The 13341-nt window shown below is 34.7% G+C and overlaps 1 protein-coding gene across 7 annotated transcripts in view; it reads right to left on the bottom strand.

Annotated features, from left to right (window-relative positions):
• Positions 1 to 13341, bottom strand: part of LOC110373989 (pseudouridylate synthase RPUSD2) — a 427971-nt gene that overhangs the window by 85176 nt on the left and 329454 nt on the right. For 2 of the 7 annotated variants that reach the window (XM_049852158.2, XM_064035230.1), the window contains one exon: positions 2633 to 2664. The exons of the other annotated variants lie outside the window; for them this stretch is intronic. The gene's annotated coding sequence lies outside the window, so the exon portion shown is untranslated. The remainder of the gene's footprint in view (positions 1 to 2632; positions 2665 to 13341) is intronic. 7 annotated transcript variants of the gene reach the window in all.

Below are 13341 nucleotides of genomic sequence, written 5' to 3'. Positions count from 1 at the left end.
CTTTTAGATAACCCTAAAATAATGGACACGTATTTTTCTTTTCTCTCTCTCACAAACAAATAATAACGAAGATACAACAACGCTTGAATTTCGTGTTAAGTCACTGCTTAGTACAAATTTTACATACCTAGACGTGGCGTCACGAGCCCCCACTCTCCGAATTTGTTGTGTTATTTGCTCATTATTATTTTGTATGTCTCTTCCAGACCTCGGGACTACAGAGTTCCGAATTTTTGGGAGGCAAACGTGGGGCCGAAGCCAACACTCTGAAGCCCTTTTGAGACAACTTTAATGAAATGGTGAAACAAAACCGACGATTATTCCTTTATACACTATAGACCTATCCTCCGAGCAGGGCTACTAACCCTGCTCTAGCGAATCCACTCTGAACGGCCAAGCCAAGCCAGAGGAGTGAGACCTACCCCCGTCATGGTTCACTCCGACCGGCCGGAGATGGGGGACAGTATACTCTCCCTGGAGAACTCAGTATATATAGCCCACCGGGGTCGCTACTCCCCGTCATCAGCCTCAGATATCCTGCGGTGCTTATATCTCATTATTATTGTCGTTATTATCTCAAGAGCCTTTGTCCCAATTATGTTAGAGTCGACTTCCAGTCACGATGCAACTGAGTACCAGTGTTTTACAAGGAGCGACTGCCTATCTGAGCTCCACAACCCAGTTACCCGCTCAACCCAATACCCCTTGGTAAAACTGTATATATAATACGTGTAATATTTTTGCCACACACAACTTAAATGCGGACTAATTAGAATCACTACTTTTATCCCTATGGTCACGTCTTTTGCGGTTCAGTTCTCAGCGTTTTGTTTAGTCTGCTGTGCTTTTGCCGTTGAAGTACAAAAATTAAATATATGGAACGTTTCTAATGACTATGCGTATTCCGTTGTTTTCAAGTCAACGGGCCCTTAAAATTCAATATCAGACGGTTCAGATCTTTGATTTTGCTGACCCCGTAGTCGCTGGCATAAGGGACTTTATCCGCGTACGAAGTCGCGGGCAGAAGCTAGTTAATAATAAATTCAACATATCACCTAATGGACTTATTCGCCTTGAACTTAAAAAAGAAGCAAACAAACCTATTTATAAATATCTAGACTAAGTATTATCACGTTTAAAAGCATATAACAGCGCACCTCTAATGTTTTTCTGATGAGCGAACTATTACTTAGTTTATTCCTTTTTAATTACACTATAAACATGCAGAAATAACTAGCTTTTAAACATTTTATGTAATTAGATATAGGATAGGTTGAACAATAAAATACTTATTATGTCTTCATTAAAAAGGGGGGCTATCAATTTTATGATCTACACCAACAAGGTTTGATTTTTTAAGACGTAGTATTTTTTTCAAAACTGCATAGATTAAATTCATATTTTTAATGTACGGTGGAGAGATGAAAAAAATAGGTACTTAGTCCTTTTTGATAAAATTATATTATTTAAATTGTTAAGGTATATCTAAATATGATAATATTCGTATTAACTTGTTTACCCTATACGTATTTTCCTGTGACTAAACAAATACCTAATGATGATAAATGACGCATACACCCTTAGATCAAGGAAAAGATAATCTTTAACTTATTACCATTAAACGGACATAAGTATAAATAAATAATAACTCCTTCAAGTTTATAATAATGATCAATTTTCTTGTTTTTCCATCGTAAAACCTTATAGATATAATTATTAATGCAATTACAATGATTGTGGTACACGGAGGAAGGAAAGATGGAGATGCTATAAGGCAGGTCAGGCGCCCTCTCTAGGTCAAATACGTAATACAGGTATCGAAAACGAAGAGTTCGACTAGTGAATTAACGAGGCGTTCGACATCTGTCAAAGATTGGCCTAAATTGATTGGTAATTTGGTTTAAAAAAAATGGGTGGATTCCAAAGAAGAGATTGGAGCCAGTAAAGTTCCTCGTCTCCCGAACGCAAGAATTTTAGTGCGCTACTTTCTTAGGAGAATTTCAATTATAGCATCTCTGTTAGTCATTTTGTTCTCCATGTTATAGCATCATGGGACGTTTTAGCCATGAAGTCATTGGCTACTTGAAGATGGATGACTGTCGACTGCGTACTTCGATTCAATGCAAAACTAAATAGTTTACCTCATTTCCTGGTTTGGTAACTGGTGATTGCACCTTAAATAAGGCTGTGTGTACATTGAAGTTTGTTTATCGAAATTCTGAATAAAAATTGTTTTATAATTGTAAGTCTTTTGCCTACACTTTATTTAACAGCCCATCACTTCTCAACTTGAATCGTATACCCATTTATACACAAGCGTACTCGCAGACATTGGTGCACTCTCTTTTCCCTGACTCACATGGTCCAATGGGTCGCCCAGTCGAAGCACAAATTGCTCAAACACGTGACAATTCACTTACTCCCAAAAAAGAAGTCTGGTTTCCAAAACCGGTAAATTATTTTCGCCTAATTGCTCCAACGAGGAAAGTTGGCGACTTATTTCTTTTATTTCAAGTGAAGATATAAGTTTTCTTTTCCGTTTAAAAACTTGTTTAAAGCTCGTGATGTCACGGTTGAAAAGACACTGGCGTATTGCCAAAAAGTCTTAAGTTTTCTCTAAGTAGGTACTCACTCGGCTGTTGGATCTTTATTCAAGATGCTTACCTGTGGAGAAGAGAACATATTTATTAATAAAAGTTATTGTTCTTTCCAAGTATATCTTAGACACCATGGACTGTGTTTCGGAAGGCACTGTCATTGAACATTGTTAGCAGCCGTTACGGGTAGTCAGAAGCCAGTTAGTCTGACACCAGTCTAACTAAGGGGTATCGGGTTACCCGGGTAACTAGGTTGAGGAGGTCAGATAGGCAGTCGCTTCTTGTAAAGCACTGGTACTCAGCTGAATCCGGTTAGACTGGAAGCCGTTGCTTGTTTGAAAAGTTGCAGGAAAGAGTCATTTCATGTTCGTATCGCGACGTTTAACGTTAGCACATATGCATTTAGCAATAGAATAAACGATGGATGGATCGTGTGAAAGTATATATGGTAAAAAAGAATGTTACTTATGAGATGACGGCAGATAGAAGAGTATGAAAGGAGAAAACATGCTGTGCCAACCCCAAATAAAATTTGGATAAGGGCAGGAGGATGATAATTTGCATTTAACAATGTCGATGATTTCTTCAGTAAAAAAAATACATTATGTATAAAAATGTGCATTTAAAACTGATATAAATTGATACGACGTAAAATGAAGATGCCCGAAAAACAATAATATTAAAGGCTTCCATCTCATATGCATTTCTTCAAGGATATACCTAATAGTATTATGCTAACATGTGCAGCCAACCAAACCGTTGACGAACTTAAAATTCAAAATAAATGTTAAATAATATGGACGGAAATAATTCCTAGGTCGTCTTTATCACACACATCACATGCTTATGCAACCGAGTTACTTAAAACCTAGTATTCGCACGTGTATATTTTATGAAAAAAAAAATTAAATAAAATTGACAAAAAAATACATTTTATTAAATATAATACCTGTCATTCTCCATTAATTTTGCCAACCCATTCCCAGAAATATGATTTATTTATGTAGGTATATTTCACAAAAAAAAAATGTGTGTATACAAAAATTTTTAAATAAAATAAATAACAACACAAAAAAATAAGTTTTTTTAAATAAAAACACCGCACCTTCATCGCCTAGTCATTACCACACAATATGACTCCGCCTTAACTTACATAAGAACACACCTGCATCACAACTAATTATTATACAGTATTTATACAGAAGTAGACTCAAATAAGCCAATTAAACTTGTACAAACTCAAGCATGAGTTCATCGCATTAAACATCTCGAGTCTCGTCTATTTCGTACTCAAACTCTCAAGGTTATTAACGTAAATACAAGGGCATGTTAAGTACAGAAAATATAATTAAAGAGAAAAAAAATACAGGTCTGTTTTGTAAATAAATCAATTTATTAAAAGGACGACTTATTTTTGTAAGTGATATAAAATTGATTCAACTTTTTGGAATAAAAAAAAAATAAGATGATAGATTTTGATTATGTATTAATATCATCTAAGGGCATATAAAATGGCATGACACTTGTTAATGCTGTCGACCTACATGTTCTTAATATAATAATTTGTCCCAGTGGCGTAGCGTGGGGGGGGCAGGGGGGGCACATTCCCCGGGCGGCAGCTTTTAGGGGGCGGCAAAATTTACCCAATAAAAAAAATGTGCGCAACTAGTATCTGCGCCGCTACATAAAACTGTCTAATAATAACAAAACATTAAACAAGTTGAAACTTAAAATTAATTATTGTTAAAATTTGGTACTTAAAACACACGTGACACTACATTTTACGTAATTTTGGTTTTGAGTCTTAAATACAAAATAATTGAAATTTCGCGCTCGCTTCGCTCGCGTATTCAGAAACTGTATACGCTTGATTTTGCATTTGTCAACAAACAAAAAGTTAAGTACGTTTGGGGTAAATTTTACGTAATATTTGGTTTAAGTCCTATAAAAATTTCGCGCTCGCTTCGCTCGCGTATTCACAAACTGTATTATGGTCCTTATTTTTGTATTTGTCAACAAACAAAAAGTACGTTTGGGCTAAATTTTACTTAAATTTGTTTTAAGTCCGATAAAAATTTCCCGCTCGCTTCGCTCGCGTATTTGGAATTTTAAAACCTTCCAGAAATCAAGTAACAAAGATATAAAAGAAAAATCTACTTGAGAACCTCCCCCTTCTGCCGGGGGTGCGGGTTGTTCGAAAGAGTTACCATAAAACATAAAAGGCCTTCGACAGAACACGACGGTTTTTAATCAGTAAGAGTCTGACACTCCCTCACCGCTGCTAACCCACAGCGGGAAGGGTCATTTGATGATTTTTAACGTCGATACAAAAAAAGCCCTTTTTTTGAAGTCAAACGGTTAAAAATGACAAACGGCCAGTAACACTTGTTAAAAAAAAATACACTGGAAAGGGCGGCAAAATCGACAACTGCCCCGGGCGGCAGATACCCACGCTACGCCACTGATTTGTCCCTTTATCTATACTAATATTACAAAGAGGAAAACTTTGTTTGTTTGGTTATAATGGATAAACTCAAAAAGTGCCGGCAGTAGCTCCCACGGGACGCGGGTGAAACCGCGGGAAAACGGCTGGTTGTCTTATAAAGTTACTTGCGTATACATCAAAACTTTTTTCTCTGAATGAGGTATTCTTATGTTCAAACAACCATCCTGATTAAGCCTTTACATCACAAAAGAGACGCTACAAGTAACTGAAGTAACCACAATACAAAGTTGTAACTTCCTAATTAATAATAAGGGTCTCCTTTAAATAAATAAATAAGACAAAGGTCGTGTGTTTCGGCCTTTATGAAGGGTAAAACCACAGAGAAAGTATAAGCGGAGATGACATAAGATAGGTAGGTCAAGCGTCGTCTTGTAGGTCAAGTAACGAACCGAAACAATCAATTACTTGTAACTGATGAAGCGTTAGGATTCCTAGAGACATCTGTCAAAGTAGGGTACAAAGCCGGTGGGTTCCGAAGAAAGCTTATAAAGGCGAAAACAGTAACGTTTCTTGTCCCCCAAACACCCGCATTTTGGCGACGCTACTTTCTTACTGCCGATCCCAATAACCTAGATAGGTCGTTTATCTTATTAGGGATAGGAATTTGACGTAACCTGTTTGGAGCTTATGTCAAAATTCCTTTTCTAGTAAACACAGACCGTCGTACCACAAAAACATTTAAACGTCTGTTGAACACTTGTCTCAAAAAAATGACAGATTATCACGTTGAAATAAGGTCTGTTTTGCAGCCACACATTTTTAGACAAGTGTTGAACAGTTGTTTAAGTCTTTGTAGTAAGGCTGAGATAGATAGAATATTGGGAACAGTGGTTAGAAGATATTGCGTTATGACATCTCCGCTAGTCATTTTGTTCTCCATGGCTCGTGCGTAGCCTTTATGAAGGGTAAAACACACTGTTGCCGGAAGGGAGAAAATATAAATAGACAGTTTCATCGATTTTAAGAGGGTTCTCTGAAAGGACCCGTTTGAATTGGCAGTAATGTTGCCTCCTAAACTCTGATTGTTATGTTCTGTAGGTATGTTTTTTGTGAGCACTTTCAATTTGCGTTGTTTGTTAAAGTATGATAGGTTACATGGTTGTTTTTTTCTTTTATGGTTATACAAGAAAAGTATTCTGGTTAATACTGACTGTTGTTGAAACGATAATTTCTCGTGGTATTTGAACATCAGCACTTTGTAAAAGGAAGGGATAATGTACATTAATGTTTTAGGAGGAGGCAATTATTCATTAGATGTCTTAGGGCTAATTCCTAACGGACCCATTAGACACTTAAAATGTTTGTACTCTATGTAACATTAAATACCTTTTAACTTTCAACAATTAGGTACTTCATTCTGCTCTTAACATCACATGTAATTCAAAAAACACAGAATTCAAATTAACTACATACGACTTCTAAAACAAAAACGAAAAAAAAAAAAAACAAAACTCGTATATCGACTGACATCATTGTTACGACAAAAACTACAGTGCAATGAACAGGATAAAAATAAAAATAGTAACAAACTCGTTTATATAAACATTCTCATTAATAACTAGTAAGCGGTCTCTAAGATCGAAGCTATTAAATACTTGATAATTATAGCAACACTATTGTAATTGAAATAATCGACACGCAATAAAAAAACTTAAAAAAGAAAAAAAACCATGACTAATCGGCCTATTTTGAATGAATTGTGATAACAAAGCATTTAACTAAGTATATAGTATCAATTTTGTGAACCAGAAGATCAGGTTTTTTCGTTTTAATTGTATCTTTTATCGATTACAAATTAACTTGCAAGAACTCAAGACGGTCTATGATAGCTTCAATCTCATATTGATTAAACTGTTTCATGTTAGTAGTAAAAAATATATGTAGATAAATAATGCTTTTCCAATTATTTAACGAGTAAAACGTAAATAACTCACAGATTGATATTCCCATTTATTAAACTAAATACTCTTTTAAATTCGTATCCCCCATAAAGTCATTTAAAACTATAACGCAGTTAACATCAAAAAACATTATTTTAAGGCCCATAAAATTTAAAAATTAATTAGTGCCGACATTAACACCATTACGGAACGTAGCGTGATTACACGATAATGAGTGGAGTGACGTCATGCATCGATTGGGCTGGACGGACGATGACAGGAGGGCTCACCCTATTTTAGGTCGCGGTGTCCATACATTGATTTTGATAGTACGGTGGTTTTCAAAGTTAACTGGACATAGTGGGCGGGCATACTTGAAGGATTTCTAAATTTGAGTTTTAATGAAGTTCATGCAAAAAAAAATGTTTTTCTCATTTGAGAATGACTGAAAAAACGCATTATCAATTGTACAAATTACACGAATGTTACTCTTTTAGTAAGTATTAAGTGAAGCGTAATTTCAGGTTTGCCAGGTTGATATATCCCTTTAAAGAATTTTAAAGTGATGGAATAACATGCACATGATACACTTTACATTCCAAGCAAATCATAGTCTCATTAGAGCAGCTCACTGCGGGAGTGCTGAAAGAACCGAAGAATCAAACGCACATTTTTATTCTACAAGAGCTCAAAAGAAAACATAGGTAGGTTTTGAGTCTAACTGTAGCGACAGTCACAGCTGGAAGGGTCATTTGATGCTTTTTCACTCACCAAAAAATGACCTTATTTAAATTCTATTTATATGAAGCATGTTCGGCTCGAAATAAAAACAGTATACTTTGAGAAACACACCGACAGTCCATCATTACATTTGTAAGGCTGCCCGTGTCAAGCTTTGGTTTTGGTGTCAATTACGTCCAGCAAAACGGTTTGACCTTTCTAGATTAGATTGTTGAGTGGGTAGCTAATAAGTGGATACTTACTGTTATTTGATGCTAGAATTAGGTCGAATAACTATCTTTTTGAGACCTCAATAAGGTTATAATGCTCATCAAATCTTATCTTGGAGGCAATTTTGTTTTTTTTTTTTTTACTTTTTTTGTTACTAGCTCTTTTACCAACGTTCTGAGGGAATTATTTCCTGCCCGTGAATAAAAATTTGCCTTTGCCAAGCTATGTCTACTTTTCATTTGAATAGGTTATGTAGTTTTGGCGTGAAACGCCGGACATAGAGACAGACAGACAGAGTAAATTTGGTATTTATAATATTAGCAAGGAAGTAAGGTTTTAGTTATAACGACAACTGTGTCCATTAAACCGGTTCAGAAGATAAATAATTTATTAGCATATCTTCGCAGCAGTATTTAATTACTTCGAATGCATATACCGAGCATAAACAAAAGCTATTAAGAATTAATATTAGTTCGACTCTAACCTCCGGCTTATGCATGTTATCATAAAAACCTATTTTAATTTCTACAGACCTCAGGGTGGTACTGAATTTTTTGCCCTGGCAATGCCTTGTAGCCAATACACGTATTGTACATTAATTGAATTAAGTAATTAGGACTTTTTGTCGAAAGAATCGAAGTCGAATTTATATGTTTTTTGTCCGACTTCAAATTGTTACTTTTAATTTGAACTCAAAACACATGGTATTATTTATTACGTGTTTAACACGTGCAAAGAAAAATATACTCTATTTCCTTGTTTTAAAGATGAGATTTGTGAATCATTTTAGTTTTTTTCTCGTTTCAAAAGTAAGTACCAATGTGTCTATTTTATTTGATCGTATCAAGAGTAATTTGATTTTCTACAAGTATGTGCATAAAAAGTATACGCTTTTGTTATGTAATTGCAGTCTTTACTAGGTATTTGTAACGTGTTCGAAAAATATGGAAAAAACCGACGTGTGATTGGCAAGACAAGTTGAAACAAATTGAGCAAGTATTTCATTCTCAAGTGTATGTATAGTTGTCACTCAAGATGTTCGTAACAGTTTTTGAAGACAGCTGAAAGATGTAATAAAAAAAAGAATAATGAAAATGCAATAATATCAAGCCCATAGGAGGAATTTAGCCTACTGCTATCACGCTGGCAGGAGCTGGATGCGAGAGGCCGAAAATCGATCTCAGTGGCGTGCACTTGGAGAGGCCTATGTCCAGCAGTGGACTGCGATGATGAATAATATCAAGTAACGGGAATTAATTATACCTACCGATGATGCTGCTTAATAATTAAAACTATTTATTAATTGCACAACTCTGAGGCAAGAACGAAAAAACTTCACCATAATTGGGTTTCCGTTAGTAGAGCTAAAAAAATCTTGAACCATAATTGATCCAAAATAGTACAATTCTTGCAAAATATCTACCAATAACAAAGTACACCTTATATGTCCGTATATTAAGCGTGTCTACACAAAAACCAGGCGAAGTCGTGGGCGTATCGCTAGCGAGATGACTACGTAGATTAACGTCGGCTCTTTAGTTTTTTGTTAACTCCATTGTTCGATGATAAGATGCTAATAACTGTGGCAATACAGGGTTGCCTCTGGATAAATTATTCCGTACATTCAAAGTCAAAGTCAATCTTTTTTATTTCAAATAGGTCTATAAAAGCTCTTTCGAGTCAAACTAGTTGCACGGTTCCAAAGAATTGATCTCATGGAGAAGAACCGGTAAGAAACTTCATGGACACTCTTTTAAAGAAAATACAATTAATTTTACAATAGCTTTCTACCTATTCCTGTGAACGTTTCATTTTTTTGACGTGTATTTTTTCTTGTGACATTTAAATAAGTTTAAAAAGATATCAGCGACAATTCCTTTATAAATATGAAAGATGCAAAAAAAATAAGATTTCGACGAACTGAGATCCTACTCTTATTTAGAGGTCGGTTAAAAAAAATACATCGGAAAAACACTCTGGCCAAAGAAAGAGACTAGAGTATATGTACATAATGTTAGGTGTTACTCATTTTCCAAAGGAAAAAAGATAACATCACCACCGAGGGTGTACAAGGAAAAAGATACAGGAAAACCACAAGTAATATCACAGTGATGTTTTATCAATGAAAAGCTAAATATCTTCCATTCATCGTTCCAAATAGAATTGCTGATTTATTCGTTTGTTCATTTTCATCAACAGTTGTGAAGTCAATCCCCGGCTGTCATTGAACATCTTTGGCAAACATCTTGCCCGTACTATTGGCTCCCTCGGGTTACTGGGTTGAGAAGGTCAGACAGGTAGTGGCTACTAGTAAAACACTGGTACTCAGCTGCATCCGTTTAGACTGGAAGCCGACCCCAACATAGTTGAGAAAAGGCTAGGCAGATAATTTACAAAAGAGTACATACGTTTTAAGTTTTATCAGTCTTTGAATTATTTCCTTTAGATAAAATGGCAGCCCTAAATCGCGGTATAAAGATTGGTCCAACACAAAATACTTGCTATAAATAATAAATCGATTGGTTAAAACTTCAGCACGCGTGTCTCATTACGTAATCAACAGATATTTATTCGCAGAATCCACGTTTTATAGAAAACAATATTAAAATGTATGTATGGTATGTGATAATTGGCGCAGGGTCATAAATAGGTTTATATTAAGGCTATAGTGACATTTAAAGAGTATGGTTGATTGGTTACGTGGTAATTTCTAAGAACGGCTGGTCTGAATAGAAGAAGTACTTTAATGTTAGATAGGTACTCCATTTATGGAGAAAATAAAAAAAAAATTCTCACGGGAGACTTGTGAAACCGCGAAAAATAAAGTTATTAAAAAACTTTTAACATAATGCTTGTCTAGACAACTTAAGTATGAACTCGAAAAGTTTTTTCAAATGTAGAGATTATTCAAAAAATAATGTCGCAAAATGAACCTAAGAAATAACTTTCCCTTTAGAACTTCATTTTCATTATTTAAAGTCTCATATTTCCAAAGCCATAAAAACGAGTATCTGTAGAACCATAATTGCATTTTATTTTTGATTCAAAGAACAATAAATTAATAAAGCAATAACTTTTTTATGAAGGACATATTTCAAATGATTTTATGAAACAATTTCAGTTATTTTAATGTAATATGGCCGTTTATGGTCAGTATTTTTACGTCTGTAATTGATATAAAAACAAATAATATTATAATTAGAATTCCATGTACTTTAAGAAACTTTAGTATCCTTGCACTTACTAGTTTAGCTATAAAATTTAAAAATACCTATCTTTTAGATAATATTTTTTATGTTCACGACTGTCCTTAAAGTGTGTCTTAAGTTCGAGAATAACATAATTATTTTTTGAATAAGTTACGCAAAATAAAAAAATAAATTCTATTGATCTATAGGCATGTTTTTTTTTTACCTAAAGGATCAGTGGTCATATTTTACTCCTATTAAAGACACGGTTTCTCAATCCTGGTAACTTAATTATATAAAAGCACCCAAAAAAACGAATCAAAAATATAAACTGACCTATGTAACAATTAAAATACTAATATATTTTTTTATTTCTCTCACAGCAGTCACACATACACTAAATTAATGTCTAAACCCCTAAAACTTCATTTAAAACACCAAAAATAATGACATCGCAACGAATTCTGAACCCCAAAATCCGGTTTTCAATACGTATGCACGAAATCGGCGAGGAAATATTGACCTTCCCACAAAACCGGTATGGAGCCCAAATAAATTCGCCATCGATGCACTGAAACCTGTTTTAATTGGTTAAGTATCAATAACCTTGCTTAGTTCATAATTAACTCAAGGCCAAGAGTGTTTGGAGAAGTAATCGTGCATTTCAATTGCTGTGGTCTACTTTTGATTTAAAATACAAGTCATATACTGCATTGAATACTTTCAAGGCATATGTTTTAGGGAAATAAGGCACCTTTCAAGTTTATGGAATGCGTAAAAATTATTTAGGTTTTCTAACCGAAAGAGTTATCAAAACCGGTATATTAGCGAATACTAAAAAAAAAAACTAAAACTCCTTCTAAGTCTTCCAAAAACTATGCTGAAAACCGTATCTATTATTCGCGGTTCAAACCAATTTGAGATAATCGCACACAAATATACAGAAAGGCAAACTGAGAACCTCCTTTATTAAAATCGGTTAACAAATACTGTTTCAGAATGAAAATAAAAGAACAAATGTTTACAATGCCTTGCAAATAACAGTATCAACATATGTATGTCTTGCAAGACAATAAGTGTAAAATGCAAGCTACAGGTACATTTCACTTAATAAGCTACTGTTAACAGACAAACACAGCAAACTAGGTACGTAAACAAAAGAAATATCCTTGAAATAAACGAATGCATAAATACATCACACCCAGATGCATATCGCGGATAACATTAGTATTGTGTCGTAAAACCTTGTTCAAACGGAGCGACCGATGCGACTTTTTTGTAAGACAACGTAGATATGTAGATTCGCTCGATGCGACTAAATTCTATGGAATTATGAATCATTTGTATGGAAATTAGTGGTACGTAATGTTGCAAAATCTTCGATAAATTGTCGGCAATTGTTGCTTGTTGCTTCTGAATTAATTCACTGGTGCTCACGTTAATCTTGTCAGACAGAGGTTAAAGAATCTACAAGAATCAGTACACAAATATATTTCAGATATACCTAAATATGCAAATAAATAAGTATATAAAAGTTTAAGGTGCAGAAGAACCAAAAATCTGGTTAGTTAAATATGTAAACAACATAAATTCACGGCACTTGTGGTAAATTTAATCGCATTCGTCGTAAAATCCTACCATCTAAACTGGGCTTAATCGATGCATGAGCCAGATGTAGACAAAAAACACCGAAACAGCACGATTCATTTTCATAATGCAACGCCGCGAACAAAGACATTTAAATTTATAATTTACTTTAAGATAAAACCGCAAACGTGAACTCCGCCTTATATTTACGAATAATTAAATTCGTATACTTTTTTATTACAATTTTTAATTTTCTTTTTGAGATGCAGGAGGTTTTATTACAATTTGTTGAGCATTATAAAATTTCAATGATGATTTTGAATTTAGCTCTTTTATAGAAATGTAACAAAGGCTAAAACTTATTTTCGTACTGATACATGAAAATGTTTTATTTTTCGAAGTTGTAGATCATCATCCTCCGAGCCTTTTTCCCAAACTATGTTGGGGTCGGCTTCCAGTCTAACCGGATGTAGCTGAGTACCAGTGCTTTACAAGGAGCGACTGCCCTGCCTGACCTCCTCAACCCAGTTACCTGGGCAACCCAATACCCCTTAGTTAGACTGGTTTCAGACTTACTGGCTTCTGACTACCCGTAACGACTGCCAAGGATGTTCAATGACAGCCGGGACCTA

The sequence above is a fragment of the Helicoverpa armigera genome, chromosome 6 (genome assembly GCF_030705265.1).
Source record: "Helicoverpa armigera isolate CAAS_96S chromosome 6, ASM3070526v1, whole genome shotgun sequence".
Taxonomy (NCBI): Eukaryota; Metazoa; Arthropoda; class Insecta; order Lepidoptera; family Noctuidae; genus Helicoverpa; species Helicoverpa armigera.
Note: the sequence above shows the minus strand (reverse complement) of the source record. Positions and strands in the feature narration are given on the sequence as shown.